The sequence below is a fragment of the Ictidomys tridecemlineatus genome, chromosome 2 (genome assembly GCF_052094955.1).
Source record: "Ictidomys tridecemlineatus isolate mIctTri1 chromosome 2, mIctTri1.hap1, whole genome shotgun sequence".
Classification (NCBI taxonomy): domain Eukaryota; kingdom Metazoa; phylum Chordata; class Mammalia; order Rodentia; family Sciuridae; genus Ictidomys; species Ictidomys tridecemlineatus.
In genome coordinates this window covers 7184241-7199772 of record NC_135478.1, presented here as the reverse complement: position 1 = coordinate 7199772, position 15532 = coordinate 7184241, and the positions used below count along the sequence as shown (strand labels likewise).

Here is a 15532-nt window from a genome sequence, read left to right as displayed (position 1 = left end):
GAATTGATTCTCAGGTCCCCAGTGCTGTCAGCCTCACCCATCATCTCACACACACTGGAGGAATTGTACCTTTCTGAACAGAGTTTGTGGCATCTTTTAGGACTCGGTGACCTTTGAGGATGTGGCTGTGGACTTTACCCAGCAGAAGTGGGCTTTGCTGGATCTTGAACAGAGGAGCCTCTACAGAGATGTGATGCTGGAAACCTTCCAGAACCTGGTCTCACTAGGTAAGATTGGCAGTGTTGTTCATGTAGGGTTTAGAAAACAGTTTTATCTACTAGTTGACCTTGTTCCAGGATCTGTGCTGAGGAGTGGGAGTACTTGGTAAATAAGACAAACGTGGTCACTAACCACAGGGTGCTTATGATCTGGAGGCTTCTTCATGAAAATGAACACAGGCATATTAAACTTGTTTTTTTTCTTTTTTTTTTGTGGTTGAAAGCCTTGAGGCTTATTAAGTATTGAATGTGTGGGGATTGAGGGGCTTCTCTGGGGCACAGGGAGAGTTTGTGATTTGAGACCTTTGAAGAGTCCACTGCTGTGAATGCGCTTTACCCAGAGACCACCAGGAGCACACCTGTAAGTTAAACAAGCAGGGTTTATTTTGCAGTCATGGGAGACCATACCCATGGGGAGTCAAGGGGCATCTTAGTAAGAGGGTGTTAGAAAGTACCTATTAGAGAATTTGTGCTGCTTTTTGGATGATTTAGAGATGAGTCTATGGGGTAGATAATGTTAGTTTCTTAAGCCCTCTGTGAACAAGTACCACAAACTGGTGGGTAAAAAGTATAGAAATTTCCTCCTTCATATTTTTGGCATCTGGGAGTGTGAAACAAAATATCAGTGGAGCTATATTCTTTCTAAAGGCTCTAAGGAAAAAGTCCCTCCCTGACACTTTCTAGCTTCAGGTGGTTGCTGGCAGACCTTTTTGTTTATAGATGTATCAGTCTAGTCTCTGCCTCCACGATTACCTTCCCTGTGTAACTGTTTCTAATCTTTGTCCATATAGGGACATCAGTCATTGGATTTAGGGTCCATCTTAATCCAGAATAACCCCATCTTAACTTTACTATATTGACAAAGACCTTGTTTCCATATAAGGCAATATTCTAAGATTCTGGGTGGATATTTTTTTTTGAGAATATAGTCAAACTATTTTTAGATGAAGTTTCAGTTAATAGCAAAATTGAGTGGAAGGTAGAGAGATTTTTCTACTCCCAAACATGGATAGCCTCATCAGAATGGTAATTTTTTAAAATAATTAATGAACTATGTTGATATATTCATCATCACTTAGAATTTATTCTTTGTATTTAGATTTTTTTCTTGGTACCAGGAATTGAGCCCATGGGCACTTATCCACTGAGCCAAATCCCAGTCCTTTTTGTTTTTATTTTGAGACAGAGTCTTGCTAAGTTGCTTAGGGCCTCATTATGTTGAGGCTGGCTTTGAATTTGGTGATCCTTTTGCCTTAGTTTCCCGAATGGCTGGGATTTCAGGTCTTTGCCGTCATATCTGGTCATTTCTTTTTAGTGGGTACTTTTTTTAAAAAAATTTATACTTTATTTCTAAAAGTATAACTACACCATTTCCCTTTATTACTTTTTTACTCTTTTGTCAAGGTATACATACACTAATGTGCATGAAGTGCCAATCTGTGTACAGCTTGATGAAATTTCATGTGGATGTATACATCCTGGTGGACACATTTCCAGGATTCCAGGAAGTTCATTTATCCCTTTGTCAATAATCACACCACAGAGGAAACCCAATTTTGACTCTTGTTATACTTGATTTGGTTTGATTGTTCTTGCTTTTAGATAAATGTTAAACTATAATACGTATAGTTATTTGTTTGGCTTCTTTAACTCAGCATAATCCCTGGTTTGTCCTTTAGATGGTCTTTTTTTTTTTTTTTTTTTTTTTTTACTTCTCTTGGTATATGCTGCATGTGGGGTAATGCAATTACAGAATGAAAGGGAAGACTTCATGTATACTTTTGGTAGATAATTTAGTTTTTAAAAAATGTTGGTTTTAGCAGAAGTCCCCCAACAGCATGTAAGTTTTAGCAGTTCCACACACCTGGCCCACTCTTAGAAATTTTAGCCATTCAATAGAGTATGTAGTGATATTATGCATTTTTCTGATATATAATGGTTTAGAGTACTTTTTGTGTGCTTATTGGTTATTTGGTCATCTTTATGAAGGCACTTTTTGAAGCTATTCACTCATTTATTGTCCTCTCTTTTTTTAAAAAATTTGAATGCTTTCCTTCTGGTTACTTGTGTAATTGTATGTATGTAACTTTGTATCTTGATACATACACACACATTCACCTATGTATTTATCTATATTCACACACACATACACACACACACACATATATATATATGTATATATATATATTCATAAAAATGCATATATGTTATATCAGATAACATTTTCCAGTCTTTGGCTAGTTTCTTCACTCATTTTTTTTCTATAAAGTATATTTATTTATTTGACTTCAGTTATGTACACCACAGTCATTCCCATGCGCAACCCCTTCATATATAGCCTGAGGAACAGAGACATCAAGAGGACCATGAGGAGGTTCCTCAAAAGTATAGTGTACATATTGGATAAGCCAGTGAAACCAAACTTATGGAACCCCCAACTCTGCCCATCTGGTTCTGTAGTTTTTGTAGCTCTCATGTCTTTCAGTTTTCTCAATATCTCCTAAATGAACATTGCTTCTTTTGTACATCTGTAATGGGATTGATGGAGTATTATGGGATGTTGTCTGCATTAGAGTGACTGTATAACTGAATTTTACAAAATCTATATAACCTTCTTTATTTTTCATCAATGGACTGAGCATCTTCGAGAATTGCATCAATGTTTTTGAAAAGTAATTTTAATCTTCATCCCTTTCAAGAATTCATGTCTCTTTTCTATACTACTTTCATGTCTTTTAGATATATTTAGGTATGTTATGTGTAAGGATTAATGTAACTTAACTGGTCCTCAGTTTGGGTGCTCTGGTTTGGTTACAGTGACTCAAAGCTCCATGTGTTGGTATCTTGGTCCTCAGAGTGGTGATATAGGAGGTGGTGGAACCTTTGAGTGGTGGGGTACCAGAAATTAAATATGTTATTGGGGAATGTCCTTGAAAGTGATTAATCCTGGTCTCAAGGAATGAGTTAGTTCTCATGAGAGAGGTATGTTATAAAGGAGCAAGGCTGGCCCCTCCCTGCTCTCTGGAGTCCTGCTTACCATGTGATCTTTCCCTTTCTGTGTGCTTTCCTCATGATGCCACCTGCTATGATGTGACATAGTCAAGGGAAACTCTCAACAGAGGTGATGTCATGCTATTTGGACTTTCTGCCTTAATAACTGAACTACATAAACCTCTTCTTTATTCAGTACCTAGCGTCAGGTATTAATTTTTATGCTGGGTATTAAACCCAGCAGTGCTTTACTACTGAGATACATCCCTAGTTATTTTTCATTTTTTGTTTTGAGTCAAGGTCTCACTAAGTTGCTGAGGTTGGCCTTAAATTTGTGATTCTCTTGCCTCAGGCTCTGGAGTCACTGGGATTACAGGTGGGTGGCACTGTGCCTGTATCAGGTGTTTTGTTATAGCTACAGAAAATCCCTGAATACATTTGTCTTCATGTTGGAGTCACTTGGGGAGATTTAAAAATATTGATCATTGTATCTCACTGCAAATTCTGATTAATTGGACTGAAGTGTGGAATTAGCATGAAGATTTTTATGTGATCCAGGTTTTTTTAAATGTGCCACCAAGATTGAGAACTATTGATTTAACCCCATGACTAGTTCAAAGATGATAAGTGTGTTTGAGTCTTTTACTAGTGAGCATATACTGAAGATCTTTTTTTTCTTTTTTTTTGGTACTGGGAATTATTTTTCTTTTAGCACTCAGGGGTGTGTAGCCACAAGGCACATCCCCAGGACTTTTTATTTTTATTTTATTATTAATTTTCTTTTTAAAATTAATTTCTAAATTTATATATGACAGCAGAATGTATTACAATTCATATTACACATATAGAGCAAAAATTTTTCATATCTCTGGTTGTATACAAAGTATATTCATAGCAATTCATGTCTTCATACATGTGCTTTGGTTAGTGATGTCCATCACATTCCGCCATCAGTTCTAACCCATACCCCCTCTAATTTTCCTTTTTTTTTTGTACTGGGGATTGAACTTGGGGCCCTCAACCACTGAGCCACATCTCCAGCCCTATTTTCTATTTTATTTAGAGACAGGGTCTCACTGAGTTGTTTAGTGCTTCACCATTGCTGATGCTGGATTTAAACTTGTGATCCTCCTGCCTCAGGCTCTTGAGCTGCTGGGACTACAGTGTATGGTACTGCACCTGGCTCCCAGCCCTTTTTTTATATTTTATTTAGAGACAGACTCTCATTAAGTTACTGAGGCTGGCTTTGAACTTGTAATCCTCCTACCTCAGCCTCCTAAACTGCTAGTATTACAGAAATACTGAAGATCTTAAAGTGATGTGAGCCCACAAGAGAAGAGGTTGTTAAAAAAGCTCATCTTAGTGGGCAGGGGTTGTGGCTCAGTGGTAGAGTGCTTTTCTAGCATGCACGAGGCACTGGGTTAGATCCTCAGAACCACATAAATGTAAAATAAAGATATTGTGTCCACCTAAAACTAAAAAATAAATATCAAAAAAGCTCACCTTAGCAACATAAAATGTGATTTTACCCAATATTTCTAATGTAGGCAAATAATGTTTATTTACCTATAACTATTTATATTATTTAATTACCTATACAGTCCTCCAACAAAATAGCTGATCATCTCTGCTGATTAATAAAATATTATTTTGCCCCCATCCACCATTTTATACTTACCTCAGCAAAGGGAAGCTTTTTCCTGTCATTAATAACAGTATCTTTAGAACTTCCCTTTTAAACACTGCTTTTTTATCTCTTCTGTTGGCAAGAACTGTCTTTGATGTTTGGTCTGTGTCCACTATAGGGGAATTCATCTTGCTTTTAAGATGTTGTGTATAGTTTCTGAGGTAGTTATTTGATATCTTTTTTTAAAAAAATATATTTTTTTAGTTGTAGATGGACACAATGTCTTTATTTTTATTTATTTATTTTTATGTTGTGCTGAGGATTAAACCCAGGGCCTCATTCATGAAAGGCAAGTGCCCTATCAATTGAGCTACAACCCCAGCCAAGTTATTTGATCTTGACCAATGAATACTTTATTTTTATTTGTCTTTTTCCTATTAAGCTAATTTGTCTACCAACTTCACTCCTCAGTACTGATATCAGAGATGGAAATGCTGTTTACAGAGGAAGAAGTCATACCAGCCAGTGATAAGAGATACTCTCATAAAAAATGGCTAAATTAGAGTTCTGATTTACTGGCTGTAACAAACTGCAATAAGACACTATGGTGTCTGATCTACCCTGAAACAAAAGTAAGTGATTGCCAAAAGTCTTGGAATTTGCAAAGGTAATGTTGCCTTATTATTTTATAATTATGGTCTACAACATAAGAAATAACTATTTTAGCCATTTTAAGTACATAATTTAGTGGAATTAAATTCCTTCACAATGTTTTGCAGCCATCTCCACTATCTCCAGAACTTTTTTCATCTTCCCCGTATGAAATTCTGTATGTATTCAACAATAACTACCCATTTCCACTTACCACAGTCCCCTGACAATGACCACTCATTTCTTGTCTCTGTGAATTTGACTGCTCTAGGGATATCACATGAGTGGAGTCATACAGTATTTGTCCTTTTGTGACTGGATAATTTCACTCATCATAATGTCTTCAAGTTTCATCCATGTTGTAGTATATGTCAGAATTTCCAGAATTTCAAGGGTAAATAATATTCCCTTGTATGTATACATTATCTTTTGTTTATTGATACATCTTTTAATGAAAACTTGGATTGTTTCCAAACCTTGGGTACTGTGTGTGTGTATCTCATTTTGTTTATCCATTCATGTGTCAACAGACACTTTGCTTTATATTTTGGCTATTGTGAATAATGCTGAAGTTAGTGTAAAAGTGCAAATATTTTATTCCTTGGGATATACACTCAAAAGGAATTGCTGAATCACATAATTGTGTGTGTGTGTGTGTGTGTGTGTGTGTGTGTGTGTGTTTATTTTTAGGAACTTCCATATGGCATTTCATAATGGATATACCACAAACAAAGTACATAGGTTTCCTATTCTCCATACCCATACCAACATTTGTTATATTTTGACTCTTTGTTAATAACCATTATAAAAGATGTGACTTACATGGTTTTGATTTGCATTTAGTTGACAATTAGAGCTGTTGAATACTTTTCATATACCTGTTTGCCATTTCATGTCTTCTTTGAGAAATGTCTTTTTAGGCCCTTTGTCTATTTTTAATTGAATTATTTATTTAGTTTTGCTATTGAGTTGTTTGTGTTCCATATGTATTTTGAATCTCAACTTCTTGTCAGATAAATGGTTTGCAAATTATTTTCCTATTCTGTAGGTTGTATCTTCATTGATTGTTTTCTTTGCTGTAAAAAATTGTTTTTATTTATATGTAATCTCATTTGCCTGTATACCCTAAGAACATTTTCTACAGGGCACAGTGCACACAGCTGTAATCCCAGCAATTTGGGAGATTGAGGCAGGTGAATTGTGATTTCAAAGCCAGACTCAGCAAATTAGCAAGACCCTATCTTGAAATAAAAAACAAAAAGGGCTGGAATGTAGCTTAGGAGTTAAATGCCCCTAGTTCAGTCCCTAATAAAAAAATCAAGCAAAACCATTTTCCTAGACTAGTGTCAAAGGTTTTTTCTTCTAGTTGCTTTACAGTTTCAAGTCTTAGGATTAAATGTTTAATTCATTTTGAGGAGGGTTTTGTATATGGTGTGAGATAAGGGTCCAGTTTCATTTTTCTGCATGCAGTCAGAAGAATCTATTTAGTTTGTCTTCCACTACCTCTAGAGTCCCCCATCATTCAGTTTCAGTCATAGCTATTCTGTGTCTGAAATCAACAAATGTCCCAGTGAATTCTCACTTCTGCTTAGTTACAAAGACTCATGTAACTCTAGAATATACTTGCATTATATTTGTTCATATTTGCAGTTCCCGAAGTCTTCAATAAATGTGCTCTTGACCTGTAAGTATTTTATATACTTGATCAAGTGGAATATATGAGAATTATGGTGTATTGCTTTTGATTTGCATTTCTCTGATAATTAGAGGTGATATACAGCGCTCTTGACTGGGAGATTTCTGTACTGAGGACAGAGAGATTAGTTTGTCATTAACTGCCATGAGGAAAACTCAAATCCATACCCAATTACAATGGATATACAAGAAAGGATGGTGTGTGTATGTGTGGGTAAATGGCAGAGAGTAATTTTTGAAGAACAAGTGACCAAGTGGCATGTATTTAGAGGTTGGCTGGAAAGGGAGAGATTGAATAATGAGAAAATTTAGAATGCTGGATCAGTAGCAAAAATTATAATATCAAATTGAAATCATGATAGGTAGATCCAAGGAGCCAAATTGATCAAGGAAGCTACATACTATTGATTTGATATTGCTTCCAATACTGAGGTTAGATAATATTGTATATGAAAACTAAAATATTACACTCAATGGTAAAATAAAGATTCAATTCTTCCTTTTAAAATTTGTTCTTTTCCTGATTACGTGCCGCATGATGAACATCATTAGGCAATAAAAAGACTACCTCCAAGTATTCATCTTTTAGATGGAGAAACCTAGAAGAGGGAATTCATAGACATAGAAAGAGCCATAGTGGTTTCCAGGGGTTACAGGTGGAGGAGTATGGTGAGTTACTGTTTAATGGAAATAAAAGTTATGTTTGGGATGATCAAAAGCCTGAGAAATGGACAGCACTGCTCCTGCACAGCATTGTGAATACACATGGTGCTACTGAACCATGCACTGAGAAATCGTGACAATGGCATGTTTTGCTATTTATATTTTACCACGATAAAAATTAATAAAAAGTTTAAAAACCACATGAAATATTTAAAAAGTAGATTCTGAGATCTTTCCCTAAAGGTATTGATAAGGTAAGTCTTGAATAGAGTAGGAGGCTGTATATTAGCAAAGCCCAAGGTGATGCTTTTGAGAAACCTAAATCCTAGGACAGTGTTTCTCAAAAGACTGTCCTGGGGACTGGGGATGTGGCTCTAGTGGTAGCGTGCTCACCTGGCATGCATAGGGCGCTGGGTTCCATCCTCAGCACCACATAAAAGTAAAATAAAGATGTTGTGTCTACTAAAAGCTAAAAAATAAATATTAAAAAATTCTCTCTCTCTCTCTCTTTTAAAAAAATTTGAAATTTGAGCAAAATGCAAATTATCAGACTTAAATTCAGACCTACTGAGACAGAAACTGTGGGTGAGTGGGTCTCCTTTCTCTGAATTTAAACAAGTCCTCATGATCATCCTGGTGTAGGCCAAATTTTAAGAATCCCTACCCTAGAGAATACTGAGACCCTTTGCTACTCAGCCATCTGCCTGATTAGGAAACTGTAAGTGGAAAATGATGACATTTGTCACCAAGAGGGAATCTAACAAGACTAGTGACTCTTCCCAGAGGAGAGGAACACAGGAGAGAGGAATTCTGATGGACCTACAGAAAGTCTCCCTGGAATAAGGAATTGAGGAGTTAGAGACTTCTTCCTGTGTATTCCTTCCCTTATGGAGCCAAACTGATCAAGGAAGGAACATACCATTGATCAATTTGTTTAATAAACTTCAGTGGGGATACAGCCTCTGGGGTGCAACTTGAAAATCATGAGTTTATAGTCACCAAGTCCTTCAAGTGCCAGGCTAAGACACTCATGCCTTCTCCAGAAGAAGTCAACCAGACCCATACCATATGTCTGGCTCTGTCTCCCTGCTCTTTCAGTGGACAGATCTTCTGTCTTCATTAGAAAACACAATTCAAGGAAGTTGTCCCTGCAGTGGGTCCATGCTGCAAAGCCTACATAGCCCAGTAAGTGTTTAGGGAAATGAGATGTTATTCATGGAGAGGGAGCTCTCAAGAATATTTCCTTGGAAAGTAGAATGCCTAGATCAGTTGCTTAACATTGCCTTTGTATAGTGAAGTTTTACTTTGATTGTATAATATTTGTGTGGATAGCTGAGGAGGTTATGGGGAGGGTTACTGTGTGTTGGTCATCAGGGCACCCTGACAGCACAGAATTGCTGTGGATAACACCGTCCAGTGTTAGAGTTACCAGTCTGGGTTTTACAAATGGATGCTTTGTAGTAAAGTCTTGGTCTTTTCTAGTCATTTTTTTTTGTCTGACCAAGAACTCCAAAGTCTTCATTCTTCCTTAGCCTAGAACAAGCCTTTCTGAATTCTGCTGTCACTGTCACATGCTTAGTAACACCTCTGTTTCTCCCAACAGACCTGGCCTTCATCCCCACTTCACCTGTATCCATGGTTCTCAGCAGAAACATTTAAAGGAGAAGTGCTTTCATAAAAGCACTTCCCTTCTGAAATCTGAATGTTTGTGTAGACTATATATCTTTTTCTCAGAGGACCTGATATAGAGCTGAGAAAAGATTCCAGCTTCAGAGGCCAATTCTTTCATTAACCATTCCCCAAATCAGCAAAGGTCATAAGAATACTTTGTAGTACTCTCTTCTCTTGTGCTCATTAATTACTTGTGGAAGACTGATATTCCACTGTTCTCATAGGCATCTGAATGGATGGGGGGATGCTTGGCATAGCACTGGGAAGGAGAGGAGGGCATTTTCCCAGCATGGCTCTTTTCTTATTTATGTTCTGAGGCTCCTGCAACCAGACACAGCAGAGGGAATGTTCTCATCCATTTGCCTTCTATTGTTCTCTTTGGGAAAGTGGTGTTTGGGGAGAGAACACAGAGAGAGGACTTCCTCACTCAGAGATGGAAAGTATTCAGCTGTTCTACATGCAAGGGGAAGGACAAATATAAACACTGAGGATCTTCCAAGACAGGAATGGAAATGATGACTCTCTTTATTTATAATCCCACCAGAACTACTGTTATAACAGTTCTTTGTGAATTTCATGTAAATGTGTGATTCCTCTATTTATTCTTCCTTTTGTTTTCATTGTAAAAGAGAACAGAAACCCAGGGACATGTATTTAAGTGACTCAGACAAAGCTTGTGGAGAGGAAGTTGCTGATGTTTCCGTGGGAAAGGATTCCTGGTGAGAGAGTGTCGTGACCCCTCGCCAGCAAGGAAGACACGACTCAGGAATCTTCTCTCAGCAGTTTATTCAGGCCTTTAATCAGACATATCTTCAAGCATTCTCTCTCCGCTTGCACCTCCCACACTTAATAAAGCACACCAAGCCCCAATGCAAAGCCGCCATGTGGACCTTTCTCATAGGGTGTTAAACAATGACGCACCAACTCTCCCTAATAAGGAGTTGTTTGTCTCAGACCACGGCGGAAGCCGGCGCCATCTTGTAATGGCTGCCATGGTCCGCTGAAACGGCTCACCACAAGAGAGTAAGTAGAAGGGCAAGAGAAGATGGGCTGGCTACACTGTTGCATCTTGGGATGTGCTAACTTGGGGATATATCCTGCCCAGGCTTGAGAGGAGGTCCTGGTTATTTAATGAGTAAAAACATATTCCCTCTTCTCTCTTCCTTTCCTCTTTCAAAAATTTTGATTCCTTTTATCACATCTCTGTATATTAACTCCCTTGGGGGCAAGGGTTGCTGAAGATTTTGGAGTAACAGACACCCAGGGTATACTAGATGAGTCACAGCAATGGAATAAATTGTGGGCTCATCCATTCATTAATTTAGCCCCAAACAATATGAGTTATCCTCTATGCCAAGAAACCAATTGAAATTGAGGATGGATAGGGTTGGAAATAGCCTAAACAGGGGAGAGCTGTGTCAAGTATAGAAATACAGGAAGAAATTAGAGGGAAGAGTGCTTGAAAATCATGGTTATATAAGAGGCTCTGTCCCATTTTGATACAAGGAAGGTTTTCAATATGTTCAGAATTTAGAGTAACAGTTGAGAAGTGCTGAGAAATGAGGCTATAGGATCAGAGTGGACCCATGATATATCAAGAATTCCAGATATTTTCAGAATGATTGGCCTGAAAAAAAAATCACATGTTGAAATCCTAACCCCCAAGGCCAGGTATTAGGAGATGGGACTTCTTGGCAGGTAATTATATCTTGAGAGTGAAGCTTCATGAATGGGATCAGTGTCCTTATAGAATAGGCTCGAAGGAGCTTTTTCACCTTCTCTCACCATGTGAGGACACATCAAGATAGTGCATCCGTGAACAAAGAAAATGGGCTCCCATAAGACACTGGGTCCCTCAGTGCTTGGATGGTGGACTTTCCAGTCATCAGAACACAGAGAAATAAATTTCTGTTGTTTGTTAACCATAGAGTTGTGATATGTTGTTGTATCATCCTGAACAGCATCAGAAAGATATGTAAAAATTTCAGTCAGGGAAATAAAATAACCAGTTTTTAATTTTAGAAATATTAGCAGCCTGGGCAACTTCTTGAGAACTTGTATCAAAATAAAAAATAAAGAGAGCTGGGGTTGTAGCTCAATGTTAGCATGTGTGAGTCCCTGTGTTTGATCCTTAATACAAGCAAGGAAAACAAAACAAGAACAGTAAAAAACCCCAAACAATAACAACAACTACTCACCCCAAACTCCCAAAACCAAAATGAAAACCAAACCAAAATAAAAAATCGAAACCCGGGCCAAATGGAAATCCCACATCTCTTTGTGACCTTTTCCATGTCTTTTATTCTAGCATTCCAATGGTTTAAATCTTGATAATTATATTTTCCTTGACTGTTTGACCAATCAATTGATTTATTATAGGTTAAGAGCACCTGTATAATAGCATGTAGCAAATGTGCAGAAAGCACTTGTTTCTGTAGAATGTTGAGGGTCACAGGTACACTACCTACTAGTCATTTGTTAACATGGTTTATTATTTGTTGAAAATATTTTCATTTCCTCCCTCCTTCCATTCCTCTCTCCCTCTCTCCCTTCCTTCCTTCTGACCTCTTCTTCTATTATTTCTTCCTTTCCTTTGGAAACTGAAATCCTACTCATCCTGCTCATCCTGAAGTATTTTTTCAGATATTTCCCCTTCTCTCAAATTTTCTTATAGCTCAGAGTCATCTGACCCTCCCCTGCCACACACAAGGAAGATAACTCAGATCTTTCTTTAGGTCTCTGGGCCCCATGTGTATTGGAGCTGGTGTAGATTGTTTTATCCCTAAGATCTAAAATTCCTTCTAACTTTCTATAGTTATTAATTCTAAGGCAGAGACAAAGAGAATGGGTGAGTCTCCCATAGGCCAATAGACATGAATTTGTCAATATCATGAAATGTTGCCTATAATGAATGACAGAATGTAGTTTTTCTAGATTCTATAATATTATTTCTATAATATTAAAATATTAATATTCTTAATATTTTAAGTCTCTCATGCCCATTTTTTTACCTGAAGAAATAAAGAAGCCGAGATAGTCTGTCTGGTGTCTATTTCATATTCTTTCTCTTTAATTGTCTAGCTGATGTGTCAACAACATGGGACTAGGAAATCAAACAAATGTTTTAGTATTTATACTCCTGGGATTTTTCCAAGACTCAGAGCATCAACTGATGTTATTTGGATTGTTCCTATCCATGTTTATAGTCATCTTCCTTGGGAACTTGTTCATCATCATAGCCATTGTCTCGGATTCCCATCTTCATATGCCCATGTACTTCTTTCTCTTCAATCTGTCCTTTGCTGACATTGGTTTTATCTCTACAACTGTCCCAAAGATGCTGGTGAACATACAGCAACAGAGCAAATCCATCACCCAGATGTATTTTTTAATGGTTTTGGAGGCATGGATACCTTCCTTCTCACTGTGATGGCTTATGACCGGTTTGTAGCCATCTGTCATCCCCTACACTATCCAGTCATCATGAACTCCCATCTGTGTGGCCTCTGGGTTCTTACATCCTGGTTAATCACCTTGTCATATTCTCTGATCCATAGTCTGTTGATGCTGCGTCTATCATTCTTTACCAATTGGGAAATTCGACACGTTTACTGTGAAATTTCTCAGGCCCCCATAGTAGCTTGTTCAGACACAGTGATCAATCACATAATACTCTTCATGGTGACTGGCCTTCTTGAATTTGTTCCCTTTTCAGGGATCCTATTTTCTTATACCCAGATTGTCTCTTCCATCCTGACAATTCCATCAACATATGAAAAATATAAAGCTTTTTCTACCTGTGGGTCTCATCTATCTGTGGATTCTTTATTCTATGTGACAGGTCTTGGTGTATACCTCATTTCTGAAGCATCATCATCTTCCTGGAAGGACATAATGGCCTCTGTGATGTATACTGTGATCACCCCCATGCTGAACCCTTTCATCTACAGCTTGAGGAATACATACATTAAGAGGGCCCTGAAGAAACTTCTTGGCAGAACATTTTATGTTCAGTGACAAGAATATTGTTCCTGGGCTCTTGAGCTGGCAAAAGTACCAGCAAAAGATATTCTGCATCAAGAAATTCTGCCTCTAAATTATATAGGCTTTCACCCCTCATCCACTCTGTTTCTCTGTCTTTAATCAAAATATCCCTGTGAGTACTTTGTCTGAAACTTTTATGGTGATCACTCTGTTACCCTCAGTTGTATTCCCCACCTCTCCTCCTGTTACATTTTACGTCACTACATCTCAACTTGATGTTTGCATTCCTATAGGTCTATACAACCATTTAAGTATCAACTCAGAGACTCTTGGATAAAACATTAAATAGTTCATTTTTTACCAACAATCATTGTTAGTTCTTGTTAAATTCATTCATTTGGCAATATTTATTGGATATCTATAGATACAAGGGTGTTCTAGGTGCTAAGAATATAGCAGTGAAAAAAATCCTTGCCCTCATAAAGCTAAAATCCTTGTTCAGGCATATAATATCTGGGTAGAGAAAAAGAGATCACTACTTTGGGCATGATAATGCATATATGTAATCCCAGCTACCCAGGAGGGTAAGGCAGGAGGGTTACAAGCTTAAGGTCTGCCTGGAAAACTTAGTGAGACCCTGTCTCAATAAAAAATGAAAAGGGGATGGGGATGTAGCTTAGTGGTATGACATGCCCAGGTTCAATACCCAGTACTGCAAAAGAAAAAAAAAAAGTGTCATGCAAGAAATCGGGACACTGGTATGCACAAATCTGTATGAAAGTGCTGTGTGGAGCACAGACTACAAATTAAATAAAAAACTTGTGATCACCACCCTGTAGTGACCACAGGAATTTTAGACCTGAAAACTTCCATTTGAGAGATAATTACTCTCTTGATTGTAGTTATTAATTGAAATAATCTACTATGATCTGAAGGTTTATCCTCCTACAAATTCATATGATGAAAGCTTATCACCAATGTGATGGGATTAGAAAAGGTACCATTGGGAAGTGATTAGAGTATGAGGGTGTTGCCCTCATGATGCTCCTATAAACTGCATGGGAGTTGCTTTGCCTTTTCTCCCATGTAAGGGCACAGTAAGAAGGCACTATCTGTGAAAGGGACCTTCATCAGATTTTTTGATATTAGACCTCCTGGTCTCCAGAACTGTGAAAAATAAATTTCTGTTGGTTATAAGCTACCTGGTTTATGGTATTCTTTATAACACCCTGAAAAGATTAACACACTACCCCTAAGGCTAAAGTGCTTACAATAATATTGAAACCTGAAATATCTATAATGTCTTAGGTAATGTCATAGAAATTAAAAAATGAGGAGGTGGGTACCTAGATAGGTTCCATAATGAAATGGAAATGATTTATACAGGAATGTATTACTGGATAAATGCAAGCAAGTACTTATGAGCAGGTAGCCTTTGCAACCATACAAGGAAATGTCCACTTCCATTGTCATTTGGGCAGTGCTCTATGTATAGCTCTAAACTGATTAACTACTTGGTTTATGGATGGCAGTTAGAAGCTGAACAGATGGTAGGCTGCCACTCTGAGAGGAAGATAGAGACAAATCATCTCAGTGAGCTGAATTGCATGGTGTTTGCCTATCTACTTTTATTTTTACTACCTCATGGGTATTGGCCAATGGCCTAGCTATGTGGGCCAAACTGACCAATTACAGGTATGTTTATGTTGGGCATGACCCTGGGAAATAAATCACTATGGAGATTTAAGGGAGGTAGTAATAGAGGACATGTTGATGCTGATCAGAAGTCCTTTTCTAGGAGTGTAAGATGATTGGAATGAATGAGTGGATATTCTGGTGTGCTCCCTTGAGGTGTCCAGCTGAGTCATGAGATGAGTGGCATTGGCTCATGTGAGAAAATGCAAGAAGGTTTAGAGGAGAAATGATTGAGTCAAAGACTTAACCTTATCAGTGAATCCATATTGATGGGGTTAAATGAGTGGTAACTGGAGGCAGGTGGGGTGTGGCTGGAGGAAGTGGTTCACTAGGCATG

The 15532-nt window shown here is 37.7% G+C and overlaps 1 pseudogene; it reads left to right on the top strand.

The window, feature by feature from the left end:
- Positions 1-6483: 6483 nt before the first annotated feature.
- On the top strand, positions 6484-13533 carry LOC144369347 (olfactory receptor 7D4-like; annotated as a pseudogene).
- The last annotated feature ends 1999 nt before the right edge of the window (positions 13534-15532 follow it).